The 18,620-nt window shown below is 37.4% G+C and overlaps 1 protein-coding gene across 1 annotated transcript in view; it reads right to left on the bottom strand.

The window, feature by feature from the left end:
• LOC134803798 (ubiquitin carboxyl-terminal hydrolase 37-like) overlaps nucleotides 1-16,112 on the bottom strand; it is a 59,784-nt gene extending 43,672 nt beyond the window's left edge. The window contains exon 1 of the mRNA XM_063776634.1: nucleotides 15,730-16,112. The gene's annotated coding sequence lies outside the window, so the exon portion shown is untranslated. The remainder of the gene's footprint in view (nucleotides 1-15,729) is intronic.
• Between the last annotated feature and the right edge of the window lie 2,508 nt (nucleotides 16,113-18,620).

Below are 18,620 nucleotides of genomic sequence, written 5' to 3'. Positions count from 1 at the left end.
GCAACACTGTGAACTGTCCATTGGTGGATTTTATGCCTTTTGTAATAAGGTCCACCGCACCGATGGACAGTTAACAGTGCGGGCGATGGTACTTTTTAGTCATAATTTGTAGTTTCCGACCAAAGTTTCCATTTCGGCATAAAAATCATGTTTTGGCCGACGGTTCGATTTCGGCCAGAACTCAGCGAAACCAAACCTTCGGTTTTGGTAAAAAATGCGGTTTGGGTCGGACATTAATAATTTGTGTCGTTCGGTGGACGACATTCGGAAGATTGCGGGTCACTTCTGGATGAGATTGGCTCAGGACCGGGATAAGTGGCGTACGCCACTCGCATCAGTGGGCCTGCCTATGCTCATAAGTGGGCGATAAAAGGCTGATATGATGATGATGATGATTAATAATAATTAGTAGGTACGCTTGACAAAATAGAGTAGAAATTAAAAAGTGGCAACACTGTATTGTCGTCCCTTTCAAACCAATTTATATAAGAAAACGGGACGACACTACTGTGTTGCCACTTTTTAATTTCTACTCTTTTTTGCCAAGCTGTATCTTAATAGGGTCGTTCTCTCATTTCGTGCAAGTCGGTGATGTTCTCTCGATTTGTAAATTTTCTTTTAAATGGTAAATTTTTGGGTTTTCATGCATTGTGGATTCATTTATTGACACTTTTATGCTAAAGGCACCTTCGTAACCTTATTCCTTTTCTTTTAATAAGACTGGTGGTAATGAACTACGCGCTGGTAATGAAATGGGCATGGATGGTAATTTTATCAGTGGAGGGTAATGAAACAAACTTATGAAATCGCAATAAAAAAACTTCAGTTAACGAAAATTAACACCATTAATATAATGAACAACATTGAAATCATGTGTCTTAAGCGCTGTGCAGACGATTAAGCCGACTTAACAAATACTCCGGCTTGACAATCGCGACTTATGATTTACCATCTAGCTTGTAGCGATTGTCAAGCACAATTTACGTGATTGAAGACGTATTTCGTATTGTTTATTTATTTAATGATTACACAGCACTACATCAGTCTTGTCACCAACACACTGAGTAACTACATACTTTAATTTAAAATTAACATCCAAATACACTCGACTGCCAATCCATCCACCGTAGCTCCTTAAACTCGCTAAATCTCAAGCACTCATGAGTCAACAGGAGATGCACCAGGAGAAGCCTAAGGGTTATATGTGACGTCCCACGGTCAAAGGTACCTTATGGCGGGTATGGAGTTATGCATACCCCAGTAATCTACAATAAATAAGCTATCGATAACACAAAAGATCAACCTTCTAGGTTGGGTAGTTACAGAGATATGATTTTTTGAAAATAATGTTGTGAAATGAGCAACTTTACGATAGAGAAGTTTTAAGTTTAGCCGCCTAAAAAACTATGTTCCTGAAGTAAGTTACATAGTTGACTACAAATAATAATACCTTATATATCTGAGATTAAAAAAATATTGCGACTTGTTCTGTAATGCAAATAGAAACTTTTGATATCGACTGATTTATGTGTATACTAACCAATCTCTTGAAAATAAAGTTTTATTTCATTTTCACGATTGATTGCAATGAGCTCTCAAGATTTAAATTTTATCTATTAGAAAACGACACTGACAGACAGTTTAAGCAACAAACAATACCGATTTAGAGGTGAAAATGTATTTTCTGACTTTTTCATATAAAATCACAAATTGAATATTTTTACTTTTAATGTCACACACAATCAATTTTTCTGAGCACATATGAAAGAAATTCTGTCATTCAAATGAAATAAATCCTAAAACCCCAACTAAATACTATATTTAACCCCTTATGCCACTTTAAACTTACATAACAATAACAGTATTTGCTCCATACATTTACGAAAAGGTACCTTATGGAAATAAATCTAATAATACATCACTAGTAAATATCAATCATATTACAGTTTATCTTTTATGAATAGAAAAGATTAATTTACATTAAACTGCCCCAAATTTAATTAGTTCTTCGTCATAATAATCTTAAAAAAGACCAATAATTTGTATGTAATGAAAAGGTACCTTGTGATTAAGTTACATGATGAGGCATGATGATGATGGAACAGTTAGGATAAACTAATAATATTTTGGTAATGGTATAAATCGTCTATTTCTTATCAATAATATATTTCGGTTTCTATTGAAGATAAGCGGCATTGAGGTTCAATGACCTCAGATATTCCATAAGGTAATGCGTCGGGTATTGGCATTTTTCAGCAAACCAATGGCTGATTTACTGCATGCGACCAAACCAAATGAAGATTATTCTAGTTAAGAAAGACTTGACGAGAGTAACTTTGGTATAATAGCAGACTACTTGGATTTGTGATGTCGGTCTATGTACGGTCATAATATTTGCGAGGCGCCCCAACCAGAACTGAAATTATCAAATTAGTTTTGCAGAATGCTAATACAGGAAATTGGTAGAGAACTACCAAACTTCTTTTCCCGTATTGACTAGTTTTTTTGGGAATTTTCAATCTTTTTTCCATAAGGTACCTTTTCTACTAAACTCTGAGACGACATTACTAGGCTTATAACTAACTTATAACAAAAATAAAAACAGGTAAACAAACGTTACGCATTAAGGTTTCAGATCACACAATAAAAAAAATTGAGCATTTTTTCACCTCTTTACAAAACATTTCATATCTCCGAAACTAGAAACCCTCATAAGGTACCTTTTCCCGTGGAACGTCACATATTTCTAATGTCCGGTACAAAAAGTCTTACAAGCCTCTCTACTAGTTCAAGGCAGCCAGAGTCTCCACGAAAAGCATGGCATGGGCATTTTATGGGGCAAGGGTCATGGAATTCTTTGACGTTGCGAGTGACAAAGCCTAATCTACTGAAGCTACAGTACCAAGTGCTTTGATATGGTCGTGAAATGTTAGCCGCGTATCGAATATGACCGCAAGATCCTTTACTGAGACGTCTCTTGTTATTACAAGAGTCTATTGATCTAAGAGTCTATTGGCTCAGGTCCAAGAAAAAATTGAGCATGTGTAGGAAATAGGGCTTGATTAAAACTACACACTTGACACTTAGCCGCATTGAAAGTCAGTTTGTTATCCCGACTCCATTGGAACAGAGATGAAACATCCTCCTGCAGCAACTTACAATCCTCCTCCTTCTCAACTCAATATACCAATTTAAGATCGTCGGCGTAGAGTAGAGAACGAGCGTTATGGATAACCGAGGGCAGGTCATTGACCATTATTCCAAATAGGAAAGGCCCCAAGATTGAATCCTGGCTGTCACCAGAACGAGTATGGTACGGATCTGGTACGAAGTGGCCATGCTGGTCGTTGCATACTGCGGTTGATCACGCAGATAACTGGCAAAAATGTTAAGCAAATGTGGATTGAACCCAATAGCGTCTAGTTTGTGTAGGAATACATCGTTACCCACACGATTGAAGGCTTTTCGGAAATCATAATACAGGACGTCTATCAGGATATCAATATCCAGATGCTCTGAGATGGTGTCAACCAAGGTCAGGTTAGTTTTCACAGACCGTTTCGCTCTGAAACCATGCTGAGTGTTGCACAGGAATAATGGTTTCACTTGTTTCGACAACGTGCCATGGATTATGGACTCAAACAGCTTTGCTAAAGCTGAAAGAAAAGAATACCTTGACTTTGGGATCGCTCTTACCCGTGAAATCTTCCAATGGTGAGGATATGTACTTGTGGAGAGTAGGTACCAGATTAAGCATGGAGTGTATTGGACCATTCAAATGCTCTAAACACCCCTTTAAGATATATGCAGGTACCTAAGTAGTCTGGACCAACAGCATAGAAGCCCGAAAAACTTACTTTGGTGTTAAGAGCGCTCTTACAAGAAAAGTCGAAATAACGCAAAATTGATGATACTAGTCGACGAAATTCAGGACTTTGTGCTCATTATTAGAAACAATGAGTACTTGTTCCAGGAAAAGCGTCTTCTTATCTTTTTAAATATCGTTGTAAATATTAGAAAAAGGACTTATTAAATTAGTATTGATTTTTTTTCTGATGGTCGTTTCCGAAAAACCCCGTGAAGCACTGAATGGCAAGCTCTTATTTGGAAATGTTGAGAAGTTTACTCTGCTAAACCTGGCTATTTTGTATTACTAATACCCTGTACTTTAGGCATATCAAACGATATTTTTCCTACACACCTTTGAGAAAGAGAAAATCAAAGTAAAACGAACTCAATTTTCTCTCCGAAACAAGTGTCAATTCCTACGAAAATCTACTTAATATCGAAGTCATTTTCATACTCAAGCAATCTGCAACGTTTGCTGATACTGTTGGTATACATTAGTGTTTATGAAATTCTACTATAATTATTTGGCAATTTTTTGAAAACTACTCTATATTACCGATGACGCGCGCTGCGCCAGCTCAGTGCCGCGGCAGAGCTTGTAGAGGCAGGATGTGTGTCGGTCGGCTCCGCACATTTTCAACGGCGACAACGAGATTTTTTATCATTGTGTGCGGCGGGCGCCGTGTAAAACGCTATACTGTGTGCGTGTAAACCGCAACGAGAGACTTTGATCCTAGCACTCCCATACAACCATTTCCAGTCGCCGTTACGACGCGGTGTTGACACATCTTGTGTCGACACCGTCTGTTTCGGTCACAATTCCAGTCGCAGAGTCGTCGCCGTGTCGACACAGTTACCAGAAATGGGGAAGGGTCGACACATGACACAAAGTGACATAAAGTGTGGTCGCCGTGTGCACACATTGTTTCGGGTTTGCGACTACTTTATGCCAAAATCATTCGTTCATTCGTTCATTTTGTTCCTGTCAAATGGAAACTGTCAGATGGAAAAATACTTAAATAAAAATAAGTGACATTAATACGCCATCTCTAAAACGGATTACAAGACGTAATTATATATTGTTTGCATTTATATTACAATAGGACTTAAATTATTATGGGGATTTAAACTGCTCGAGTGATTTGATAAACTAAGTGTAATATAATCAACGCGCCACCACATTGTTTTAGTTTAGCCGGAAATGAAATTGTTTACTTCTCAGTGCCTGTGTTCATAACTATATTATTTGAAGCATTTTTAGTACTTCGATGCGTATACTATACTTAAATAACAGAAATAACGCTTTACATACTACGAAACTTGTTAATTATGATGTATAAATATGGTTTAAGGCTGAGAAATATTGCAGTCACAAAGTAGTTGCAATGTTTCGACTTTGTGTCGACTCTGTGTTGACACATGACACGCGCTGTCAAAAGTAATAACAAAGTTACTGGTATGTTACTGGATTTGCAAAATGGCTCCTTGTGTTGATTTGTTTTCAGATATTCTCAAAGTGTAAAAATGCCGTGGTCAGAGATGGGCATTAATCGATTAACTGTTTATTCGACTAATTAATGGAATAAAAAAAGTTAATTCTCAAATTTTAATCGCGATTAGTTTAGTCGACCTAACATAGATTGAAATTGAATTAATCTGAATATTAATCGATTAAATCTCGATTGAAAGTTGACAGGGGGCCATTTTTGTACGTAAAAATAATAGAAATGTCTTGCATGCAGATGGTAGCAAAACACTTTGTCATAAAAGTCGAGATGGGTGTCGATATACAGGTTTTAGGGAGTGCCGATTTCGAAAATAATGACCATTTTGGAATCCGAAATGGCGGCCATGCACTGTGTCATAAAAGTCGTCATGGATGTCGTTTTATACGTTTTAGGGGACCCCAATTTTGAAAATGATGACCATTTTGGAATCCAAAATGGCGGCCATGCACTATGCCATAAAAGTCGTCATGGGTGTCGTTTTATAGGTTTTAGGGGGCGCAGATTTCGAAAATGATGACCATTTTGGATTCCAAGATGGCGGCCATGCACTATGTCATAAAAGTCGTCATGGATGTCGTTTTATAGGTTTTAGGGGGCCCCGATTTAGAAAATGATGACCATTTTGAAATCCAAAATGGCGGCCATGCACTATGTCATAAAAGTCGTCATGGGTGTCGTTTTATAGGTTTTTGGGGGCGCAGATTTCGAAAATGATGACCATTTTGGATTCCAAGATGGCGGCCATGCACTATGTCATAAAAGTCGTCATGTATGTCGTTTTATAGGTTTTGGGGGGCGCAGATTTCGAAAATGATAACATTTTCAATTTAAAAATGGCGGCAATGCACTATGTCATAAAAGTCGTCATGGATATCGTTTTATAGGTTTTAGGGGGCGCAGATTTCGAAAATGATGACTATTTTGGATTCCAAGATGGCGGCCATGCACTATGTCATAAAAGTCGTCGTGGATGTCGTTTTATAGGTTTTAGGGGGCGCAGATTTCGAAAATGATAACATTTTCAATTTCATAATGGCGGCAATGCACTATGTCATAAAAGTCGTCATGGATATCGTTTTATAGGTTTTAGGAGGCGCAGATTTCGAAAATGATGACTATTTTGGATTCCACTTTTATGACAAAATACGTAACCGCCATCTTGGATTATAAAATGATCATCGTTTTCGAATTCTGCACTCCCTAAAACCTATAAATCGACATCCGTGACGACGCAAGTTATCTTTATTTTCAGATCTAACAAATTGCTACAGAATACAAAGGACAAAAACGAAGCGAGGAGGTAATGAAACAAGCAAAAATACAGATGATTCCTCGACGCAATTGGGTGATTCTTAAATTGTGTCCAGATTTTTTTTGTCATAAAAGTTTTTATTTTTCACATATTACTCTCACAAGTTCCGTGACATTTCGACCTTGTAATTTATTAAGTAAATGTTTTTGTTTATCTATGAGGATCTCACTAGAATAGTATAATCAAAGTATGTTTATATTTGATCAATGAAATAGTAACGCAAAAAAAATAAATATTTGTGTCTTATATTCCTGCCGAAGACTTTTATTTTACCTTTTCCTTCTACACAAGTTTGGCCAAGTAATAAGAATTTAGGGCTCTCAATTTTATTTTGACTTCTACAACAGTAAAGCTACGAGGCCATGTTTGGTATCGTTTTCGTATAAATTCGCAGTACCAAATTTAGTTAAGGTATCACATTGACACCATTCCGAAGTAAAAACATATAAACTTATACTTTCTTTTAAACTCCTCTTCACGCTTAAACTGCTGCACAGTTTTAATTTAAATTTGGTACACATATATTTTGAGTCCCGAGACAGGATATAATAAGTTATCTCAAAAATCATCCTTTAAAGGTGTGAAATGAGGTGTAGGGGGGAATTCAGAATTGACTTCTTGAAGTAAGTACTGTTTAAGTTTAGGTTTGAAGTCATGTTTTTTCATCATTTTTAACTAAATCAAAGATGTAGACCATCCCAAATTTCATATAAATCGGTTCAGCGGTTATTGATTTCCCGTACAAATTTCCACGCCACTTTTCACACCTTCAAAAGATGATTTTGGTTATAAGATCTATCCTATGTCCTGTTCCGGGACGCAAACTATTTCTATACCAAATTTCAACGAAATCGGTTCAGCGGTTAAGCGTCAAGAAGAGTTTCAAAAAAACCGGCCAAGTGCGAGTCGGACTCGCGTATTAAGGGTTCCGTACATTAAGTCCGACTCGCGCTTGACTGCACATTTCTAATAGGTTTTCCTGTCATCTATAGGTAAAGAACTATTTTGTGTATTCAGACGGACATACATACAGACGCACGAGTGATCCTATAAGGGTTCCGTTTTTTCCTTTTGAGGTACGGAACCCTAAAAAGATTTATTTTTATTTTGTGGAATGGTGTCAATGTGATATCTTAAATGGTTTCAGCACCCCAGATTTATACGAAAACGATACCAAACACGGCCTAGCACCTTCACTGATATAGATATATCAAGATAAAATTGAGAGCCCTAAATAAACTTTTAAGAGCGGATATCTCAAAAACTATTCAACATATCGAAAAAATTGATTGAATAAACTTGTAACAAATTAAATTAATTTTCATTTTGTATAAGTGGCCATGTCGCTGAGATGCATAGTTTCCGAGATATAATCGAAAAACGGGAAAATGGGACCTTCAAAGCCCCCTCTCTCCCCCCCGCTCAAGGGCTACGGCCGGGGACTTTTGATATGTTCACCTCCTAACTTGTCAAACCGAGTTACGGAGTCAAAAATTGTGTTCCGAGCATTTCCCTCTACAACTTTTGGAGCATTCGTTGCCTGACCTAAGTAGCTTATTGAATTTCTTTAAAAACTTTTCTGTAAAAGGTTGACGGGTGTTGGGTGTTTATATGGTTTCGGTCGATTATTATCATTTGCATTGCCCATGATGACTTACTAGAATTACGAGCACACGAGACACTAATAGTAGTTTGACAAACCTTGGTTTTCAAGAGGTATTTTATATTGACATTTGCTGTCACAAATTTGCTGTCAGATGTAGTCGCAAACCGCACGCAAAGTGCACACAAATGTGTTGACACCTTGTTACGGAAAAGTGTAGACACGGCGACGACACTTTGTTTTGAAACAATTCTAGACACATTGTGTGGACTCTGTTACGACACATCTGACATTTAGTTACCACTTTGTGATTCTGCGACTGGAATGGTTATATGGGCTGTTTTTATAGTATTATAATTTATAATGGTACAGTTTAATAAACTACCGGACAGGATTAAAAATATTTGAAACGACCTGACATTCTATATGTATTAATTTTGACTCAAGATAGTACTCAGGGTCTGATGATGGAGCCGGAAGGTGGTCACCGGTACCAATCAACCATGCAACTAAACCACTTCGTGTTTAGGCTCGTTTTATTCATCTCAACAAGCTCTTTGACACAAGATAGTACTCATGGTCTGATGATGGAGCCGGAAGGTGGTCACCGGTACCAATCAACCATGCAACTAAACCACTTCGTGTTTGGGCTCGTTTGATTCGTCTCAACAAGATCTTTGACACAAGATAGTACGCAGGGTCTGATGATGGAGCCGGAAGGTGGTCACCGGTACCAATCAACCATGCAACTAAACCACTTCGTGTTTAGGCTCGTTTTATTCATCTCAACAAGATCTTTGACACAAGATAGTACTCAGGGTCTGACGATGGAGCCGGAAGGTGGTCACCGGTACCAATCAACCATGCAACTAAACCACTTCGTGTTTGGGCTCGTTTGATTCGTCTCAACAAGATAGTACTCAAGGTCTAATGATGGCGCCGGAATGTGGTCACCGGTACCAATCAACCATGCAACTAAACCACTTCGTGTTTGGGCTGGTTTGATTCGTCTCAACAAGATCTTTGACACAAGATAGTACTCAGGGTCTGATGATGGAGCCGGAAAGTGGTCACCGGTACCAATCAACCATGCAACTAAACCACTTCGTGCTTGGGCTCGTCCGATTCGTCGCAACAAGATCTTTGACAAAAGTTAGTACTCAGAGTCTGATGATGGAGCTGGACTGTGGCCACGGGTACCAGTCTACCATGTAACTGAACCACTTCGTGTTTGGGCTCGTTTGATTCGTCGCAACAAGATCTTTGACACAAGATACTACTCAGGGTCTGATGATGGAGCTCGAAGGTGGCGACGGGTACCAGTCTATCACGTAACTGAACCACTTCGTGTTTGGGCTACGTGTTTGGGCTTCGTGTTTGGGCATCGTGTTTGGGCTTCGTGTTTGGTGTATCACCTAGTGTCAAAGATCTTGTTGAGACGAATCAAACGAGCCTAAACACGATGTGGTTTAGTTGCATGGTTGATTGGTAATGGTGACCACCTTCCAGCTCCATCATCAGACCCTGAGTACTGTCTTGTGTCAAAGATCTTGTTGAGACGAATCAAACGAGCCCAAACACGAAGTTGTTTAGTTACACGATAGACTGGTACCCGTGGCCACCTTCCAGCTCCATCATCAGACCCTGTGTATCTTCAGTGTCAAAGATCTTGTTGAGACGAATCAAACGAGCCCAAACACGAAGTGGTTTAGTTACATGATAGACTGGTACCCGTGGCCACCTTCCAGCTCCATCATCAGACCCTGTGTATCTTCAGTGTCAAAGATCTTGTTGAGACGAATCAAACGAGCCTAATCATGTTACTACATGGTTGATTGGTATCCGTGACCACCTTAATCATCATCATTATCATCAGATCCTCAATACTAGTTCGTTTTTAAACCCTCGTTGATACAAACTTTACAACCTATAGGTACCAAATGCTATGACGAAACATGTAAATAAGCGAGTACCTATAATTTATTTCGAGTAATACTTATACCTGCATAAGTACGAGTATGGGGCTATTCATAAATTACGTCGTTTCAAATGGAAGGAGGGGGGGGGGGTCTGGACATCGGATGATGGTAGTATGACGTAGGAGGAAACAGAGTCATCCGAAGCATGATTTTTGGATGATTTGAGGGGTGGGGGGGTCAAAAATCGTCAAAAATAGATGAAAAATTAATTTATGAACACTGCACACACTTACATTTGCACTGCATTTAGTATTTTCGTACTTACCAAATAACAGTTTTAGGACTTTAAAAGTTAAGCACAGTTAGTGTTGTTATGGTTGATTTCAATATGCTTCGCGAAGGATCAAGAATGTTTAATCCATCATTGTAGTGCGAGTGTGGTAGAAGGGATCGGCATACTAAGCTCGCACGGCCTGCCGCAGCGCGTAAAATACCTAAACTCGCTCAACGCCGAAATGTAATAGCGCTCTTAAGACCCCTTATGCAAGTACCTAAGGAGTCTGGATCAACAGCATAGAAGCCCGAAAAACTTACTTTGGTGTTAAGACCCCTTACATTTTGGTAAATTAGATCCAGTGAAGGTTTCAAATCAGGATTCCGAACTAAGTATTACTGGTTGGTTTTTGTCTGACTCCCATTGACGTTGGATTTACGAAATGACCACGATTATCGGGCTACATAGTTGGAAATAAACAGGATTCATACATTGTCGAGGGTACTCCTATTTTGAAAGTCTTGGAGTCCCCTTTGAGCTTAAGTTCATCGACAGTGCACCATGAATAACAGCAGATATGCCCGTATGTCCTCTGATCCTCAAGCTATATTCCACAGATGGATGAACTTGCGATGGTCCACCGCCCTGAGAGGGATTTTACACCGCTTTTTACTGCTGGTATCATTTTTCTGAGATTTATCACGCACGGATTGGGAATTGTCGCTTTTGACGGCGGAGGCACTATTATTGCTTATCGGCCTGTGTTTATGTTTCTGTAGTTTCTGCCCTTTATTCCAAACATTTGCCCCGTTCTCTACTTTATCGTCGACAGGTATCAGATGATTCCAACTCACTTAGTCTCTTAGTAACGTGTCAAATTTCTCAGCACAGTCCTTGAGTGCGGTCTGGTATTATATGTAGAGCGGCAGATTATGTTAATCTACTGCGCTCTAGTTAAATCCAAAAAATCACCAGTTGGGCTCCTCTATATATTAATACATACAGTTTTAAATGCTTATACCAACATTCTATTTATAATAACTTAACCCTCTTTCCATTAAGTGCATACTGCCTCAAATACTTCATTACCTTCTAAATTCGTTCATTACCTTCCCTGGCAAAATTGGAAGGAAAAGAAATGAATGAAACAGATATGAATGAAGTTTTGGAAGTTTTCGTCGCCTAGGTCGGTTGATATCAGACCTTGATTTCGCAGAATAAGCCACACGAAAGGCAACCCTAAAATACATCAATTAGGTATAATTTTAATAATGTACAATTGGTACTTACTGTATAAATCACTAGATGGCGATGAAGATTTATCTGAACCACACTCCTTCCCGACACGAGAGAACGTAGGTATTTTCGTCAAAAGCAACATACGGACGATCGCTGTGGTAGCACGCTGCCAACTGACTGACGAACAATGTGTTGTATCCGCGGGAAGTGCTATATACCCTTGCCATATAGCAAAACATAGCTAATCCATTTCTCGCGTCGGTAATGAAGAAATTGCTTGGACCATCACTTATAAGGCTGTATAGTTTTATTGTTAATTTCTTAGCGTATAATATTATAGGATATAAAACATAACTAAATTACTTGTTTACTGAACCAACAACAAGTTTTCTATTTTTAGTATCTTAAGGTTCAAATGGAGGTCAAAGTTTAACTTCACGCGTTACATGCAGAGAGGAATGAAAATAGTGGGGGTAAATTGTAAATATAAAGAAAATAACCACCTTTTTAGAATTGTTCATGGCGGGCCAATATACTTTAGGTCCTATGTTACAACCTTGCATTAACAGATATTCGAAAACTCCATCACATTTTTGGTAAATTGCAAATAATACCGATTTGCACGAAATGCGAGAATGACTCCTTAATGTGTAAACAATAGATTTCGTCTCGCTGGTTAGGCACACCACACAGTACTATGTCTATAATTCAGTCTAGATGATTGCAGATAACAGTCGCCAGCAACAGACTGGGTAATTCCTTTGAAGATTAGTAGCCAAGGTCAGTCAGATATGGGCATGGCAGCAAAAAATGTAAATATGGGTTTGTAAATAGTTCTGAGGGGCTACCGAAAAAACCGAAATTCGCAAATTGCGGGGATCTTTCTCTTTTACTCCAATGAAGGTGTAATAAGAGTGACAGAGAAAGATGCCAGTAATTTGCGAACTTCGATTTTCGCGGAAGTTATCCCAATCTCCAAAGCGCTTTACATTACTTTGGCTTGTAATAATTAATAAATATGTGCTAGATTTTATTATCTTCTTAGCACCACTTGCACCATCCCACTAACCCGGGGTTAAGCGGTTAAACCGTTAACCCAGTGTCAAATTGTACTGGTAACCATGGTAACTCCAGGTTTAACCGGTTAACCCTGGGTTAGGGGAATGGTGCAAGTGGCCTTTATAGCATTAAAAATAGTTACCATTTTTAGGGTTCCGTAGCCAAATGGCAAAAAACGGAACCCTTTATGGATTCGTCACGTCTGTCTGTCTGTCTGTCTGTCCGTCCGTATGTCACAGCCACTTTTTTCCGAAATTATAAGAACTATATACTGTTCAAACTTGGTAAGTAGATGTATTCTGTGAACCGCATTAACATTTTCACACAAAAATAGAAAAACAAAACAATAAATTTTGGGGGTTCCCCATTCTTAGACCTGATACTCAACAATTTTTGTTTTCATCAAACCCATACGTGTGGGGTATCTATGGATAGGTCTTCAAAAATTATATTGAGGTTTCTAATATAATTTTTTTCTAAACTGAATAGTTTGCGCGAGAGACACTTCCAAAGTGGTAAAATGTGTGTCGTCGTCGTCGATGTAGTTTTGCAAACTACATCGTGTTAAATATCAAATGAAAGAGCTCATTGTGATAATCTCAAATATATTTTTTTTATAATTTTATGATAAATAGTTTAGAAGTAATTTAAGAAAATAGGCAAAAAATGAAATTCTCTCTGAAACTACTAAGTCTAAAATTTTGAAAAAAATACACAAAATAGGTCTTTACTTATAGATCATAGGAAAACCTGTAGAAATGTGCAGTGAAGCGTGCGTCGGACTTTACAAAAAATTTAATACATTGTTAAAAATTGTGTAATGTATGGAACCTTTGGAACGCGAGTCCGACTCGCACTTGGCCGGTTTTTTGTTTTAGTTTTAGACATTTAGAGACTGTATACTTACATCTCTAATGAAATCTCTAATATTTCATTGTTTCCATTTTGTAATAGTTTTTTTGTAATTTTGGTTATTTTATTGCTTGTAAAAATATGACGTGTATTTTTTTTTATTTATTAGAGATAAATCACAATTACATAATATTTTGATCCAAAAGCATCGTTAAACCAGAATGGTTTGTCTCGATACTCCATTCCGCAGTACTTAAATACTTAAATATACAATAGACACTTAAAACACATCTAATTCGTAAACAGCATAATGAATATAACGATTGCAAAAAAATTGAGCGCATCGTTATCACACCGGCCGGCCGTGTAAAAGCGGCCCTGTAGCCTATTTGCTGAATAAATGTTGATGATTTATTGACAACTGAGATTAAAATAAATGAATAGTAATTAGTAACAGGGTGGTATTTCACCTGTCCAATTTCTTTGTCCAATGTCATTGTACCTCACTCTCTCATTCCGCATAATGTGAGACACAATACACATTGGACAGATGGAATACCACCCGAAGACACTGGAGTTAATTTTTGTTGGTTTAATCAAATCAGTATTGTCAAAATCAAAGCTATTGGCTGTGTGCATTGCGATAGCTATAGGTTACATTTTTTACACAAGTTTTTTATTATCTAGCAATGTACCTGTATGTACTTAAGTATGTATCTATGTTTGTACGGGTCAAATCTTGCAAGTAAAATTTGACCCACTTCCCGGTTTCCGATGAAGTTAAAATTTTGCATACATATGTAAGTTGGGTGACAATGCAATATTATGGTACCATCGAGCTGATCTGATGATGGAGACAGGAGGTGGCCCTAGGAACTCTGTGATAAAACAATGCAACCTAATCGTGTTTGGGATTTATAGAATTGTCTCGATGAGTATTAGCTGTCTGTTGAAAGAAAAGTATAGTCAGCGATAAAAGCTTGTACAAAAATTAAGATTTTGCCAAAAATTTATTTGCCAGCTGACTCGTCAAATGGTATAAAAGATGTACTAACCCTGTTAGAGTATACTATTTTTTGCCACCACTCTTTCTCATTATATTTCCGAATTACAGTTTTGATAGTTTAGTACCCTTAATACTTATTTACACATAGCTGGTCTAAGCACACTCATATTTTTGGTACCTACTTCACCCTTGTGTACAAAATATTGTATTTACATGCAATTTTATTTAGAACTAATAGTTCATGGTTCAAAGTTCAAAAAATAAAATAATTCCTTCTGGAAATTAGAAGATTAATACCTATGAATAATGACTTTGTGTAGTACAAACAAATCAGCTGTTTACATTTACATTTATCAAGGTGAGACAACAGCTCGAAATTAGATGACATTAAAATATTTCTACAATGTTTCAACTTTTCTCTGCTCAAAATATTTCAGTTTGTACACAAATAACTATAAAACTGGGTCACTTGCACTCTTCAACATAACCACCAGCCCACATGAGTCCAAAGGAAAATTAAATTCAGTAAATTCGCAATGGGTGCGACATCGCATACAAATTAATTTGCCCATATTAGGTATTTAAATGGCATCCTTGGAATGTAGACATTACGTCAGGCACACGCGTGATAAATAATTTCGTGAATTCCAGTACAAGGTCACTATGATCACTTGAATTGAATAATCTAACTTAATAAATAATATACGAAGGAAAATTACGCGAGTTTTGGCGCTAAGTAGTAATAGAAAAAAATTTAAATGTTTATTTTTTTTAATAATGCATTCATGTAACATGATACCATGGAAAGCGGGTTTCAGCCAGTCAAGGCCAAGTGTTATTCCTACGTTATTAGCGCGCATATTGATAAAAATCACTTTCTCGCGACTCACCCGGCCTCGCGCGTTCAAATTCGCCAAATATATATCCTAAAATACTCACTCTGAGTTATTTTTAGGTCCAGTGAAACCGTAAAAGCATGACACACGATTTTGACAAGTACTGGTCTAATAAACACTAATTTAATTTCGAGACACGTGAGGAACGTTGTATTATATTAATATCGATTATATTAACTGCATTACGTATGAAAATACGAAATAATACTCACATAAATATATTTTTTTGTATCCAAAGCAACCAAAACGAACAACTGTCTTGAAATTCACTGTAAAACCTTCTATTAACGTTCGTTTTATACTTCACACGCGCCGTTCACCGAAACAAACACTTAAATATTTAATTTCTCGCCAAAATGTAGTTCGTACGTCGTGAAATTGTTTTTTTTTTGATCTCATGTAATTTTAGAAGACCTCATCCATGCCTGTGACGTCACTGAATTTTGTTGGCAATCCTATTTTTATGCCACTTCCGTCTCGAACGATAAAATGTCTTATTAGGAGAAGAAAATTTAAGCGATTATATTCTTTATAGAACTGTGATAAAGCCGATATTAAGAGCCGTGATTGAATGTAATTAAATTCAAGTTTTTTCGACAGTGTTGTAAGCCTCAAATATTACAGCTGAGGGGCTACCGCGAAAACCGAAATTCGCAAATTGCGGGGATCTTTCTCTTTTACTCCAATGAAGGCGTAATAAGAGTGACAGAGAAAAATGCCCGCAATTTGCGAACTTCGGTTTTCGCGGTTATAGCCCTGTCCCTCTTCGAGCCGATTCGTATGAGGTAGATAAATCTGACGTCAATGATCATGTTTACTTAAATATCTGATCATACGAAAATGCATCTACGAAGCTGGTAATACAGTTCATTTTCTGTCTCCATGTCTTGCATTTCTAGAGTGACAACTAGGAAAACTACACGCGTCAATATTTTTAATAGTCAAGAAGATGACTCATCGGCTGTCAGCTGTTAATAATTATCCCAGTCAATTAAATATATTAAAGAAATTGGCAGTATTTATTGAGGAGAAAAATCCGATCAATTAGCGATATTCATTTCATGCACAATTATGTTTTTAAAATATAGTATCGTGAGGACATGAGCTACGTGCAACTATAAGTAGTACTGCTACTCAACACTAGAGGTCGCCTTAGATATCTTTTCTATTTGTCAACAGATGTCGCCTCAACAGACTAACGACTTGAAGCGACTTTGAGCTGGTACTTAAATGAAACGGTCGAGTTAAGATTGCACTATAATGTAGACCTCTCCCACCTTTCAAAGTTTATTCAGTATGTTATGTGTGACCTGTGCCAACTAGATGCGACTTTTTCTACTTAATTTGTGCACGAGTTTTTTAGGGTTCCGTACCCAAGGGGTAAAAAACGGGACCCTACTACTAAGACTTCGCAGTCCATCTGTCTGTCTATCCCCGCCTGTCTGTCACCAGGCTGTATCTCATGAACCGTGATAGCTAGGCAGTTTAAATTTTCACAGATGATGTATTTCTGTTGCCGCTATAACAACAAATAAAACAGAATAAAATAAATATTTAACTGGGGCTTCCATACAACATACAACAATAGTAGATTGTACAACAAGGGCATAAAGTGACCCATTTTTACCCGAGGCAATTTTTTGGTCTGAGCGAAGCGAAGACCAAAATAGTAGACGAGGGTAAAAATGGACATTTATGCCCTTGTTGTACACTCTGCTTTTCACTTCGATTGCGAGGAAAATATACAAAAAATCAAATATTTTAGGTTATTTTAACGTATTTATTCAAGACTAAAGAAAATTGTTCTTGGGCCGGTCGGAGGCGCGGGGCACGCCGATCGGGAGAGCGCCGGCAGGGCTGGCAGTTTGTATGGCAGAATTTGGACTTTATTGCTAAGTCAATATGGGTCGTAATAGATGATTTTACTTTATGCTCTAGAGCATAAAATGCGAGTTTATGTCGTCTACGCACGACATAAAGGTGCACTTTTTGAGCATGAGAAGTGAAAACGTGATTTTTTGCCGTTTTTTGGCCAATGTTACGGAACCCTTCGTGCGCGAGTTTGACTCGTACTTGGCTGGTTTTCTTACCTATACTTTACACTTGGGTTCTTTATAGGTTAGTTTAACTTATTTATATAATTTTAAATTGTATTTTAATTTTAAGTTGTTTAATGATTAAAGTAACGTAAATATAAGTACATATTTTAAGTATTCAACAACTAACTAGATCTTTTTCAGTTTATGTTCCTATATTTTGTTTTCATTTATGTTTAATTAAATAAATTAATTCAAAAACCACAAAACAAAATAATATTCTCGCAGATGGTTATACTACGAATTATTTCTTATTTTTTGGCATAGGTATACTATATATTTCCGTCACGGGTGCATTTTTTTAAATAGGTATATAGTTAATTGTTTCTATGGAAAAGTGGTAAAAACCGAAATTTACATTTTAAAGTTTTTTTTAAAAAATGAAATGGGTTTCGCCTATCATTGTTATGCTAAAGCAGCGGTCGGCAACCTTTTAGCAGCCAAGGGCCACATAGCAGTTTAACGAAGTGGGCGCGGGCCGCACTTTGTTAATATTTATGACTTTATCAGACATTTTCATTTGTCAATAGTACATACAAAATAGCCAGGGAGGCTCGCGGGCCGTTTTTACCCTTTGGGTACGGAACCCTAAAAACTACTTACATTTAATTTTACCTATTGTTTATAGGCTACGCCGCTTTTCTACTTTTCTTTTTCTGCTTTATATTTCAATTTTTTTGGTTTTCACTGTATTTGAGTTTTCCTTCTTTTACCTAATTTATAATTTGTTAACACATTCAATACCACTAAGTGCTACGGGTTACGCTCGTAGCGCGTAGCCACGGTTTCGTCGTATGTAGCGCGTAGTCGCTACGAACAGTGTACCCGACAGTCGGGTTCTTGGTGTTGAATGTGTTAATGTGTCTTATTATCTTCTATTTTATTTTACCGTGTAACGTGTAAGTGAATTGGTAAACTAAGTACTCTAAGCTTAATATGAGAGAAATAAATGGTGTTGTATTGTATTGTATTACACGAGTTATTTTATTTATGATTTTTTGGCATTC

This window comes from Cydia splendana, chromosome 27 (genome assembly GCF_910591565.1).
Source record: "Cydia splendana chromosome 27, ilCydSple1.2, whole genome shotgun sequence".
NCBI classification, from domain to species: domain Eukaryota; kingdom Metazoa; phylum Arthropoda; class Insecta; order Lepidoptera; family Tortricidae; genus Cydia; species Cydia splendana.
This window is presented reverse-complemented; position numbering and strand designations above follow the sequence as displayed.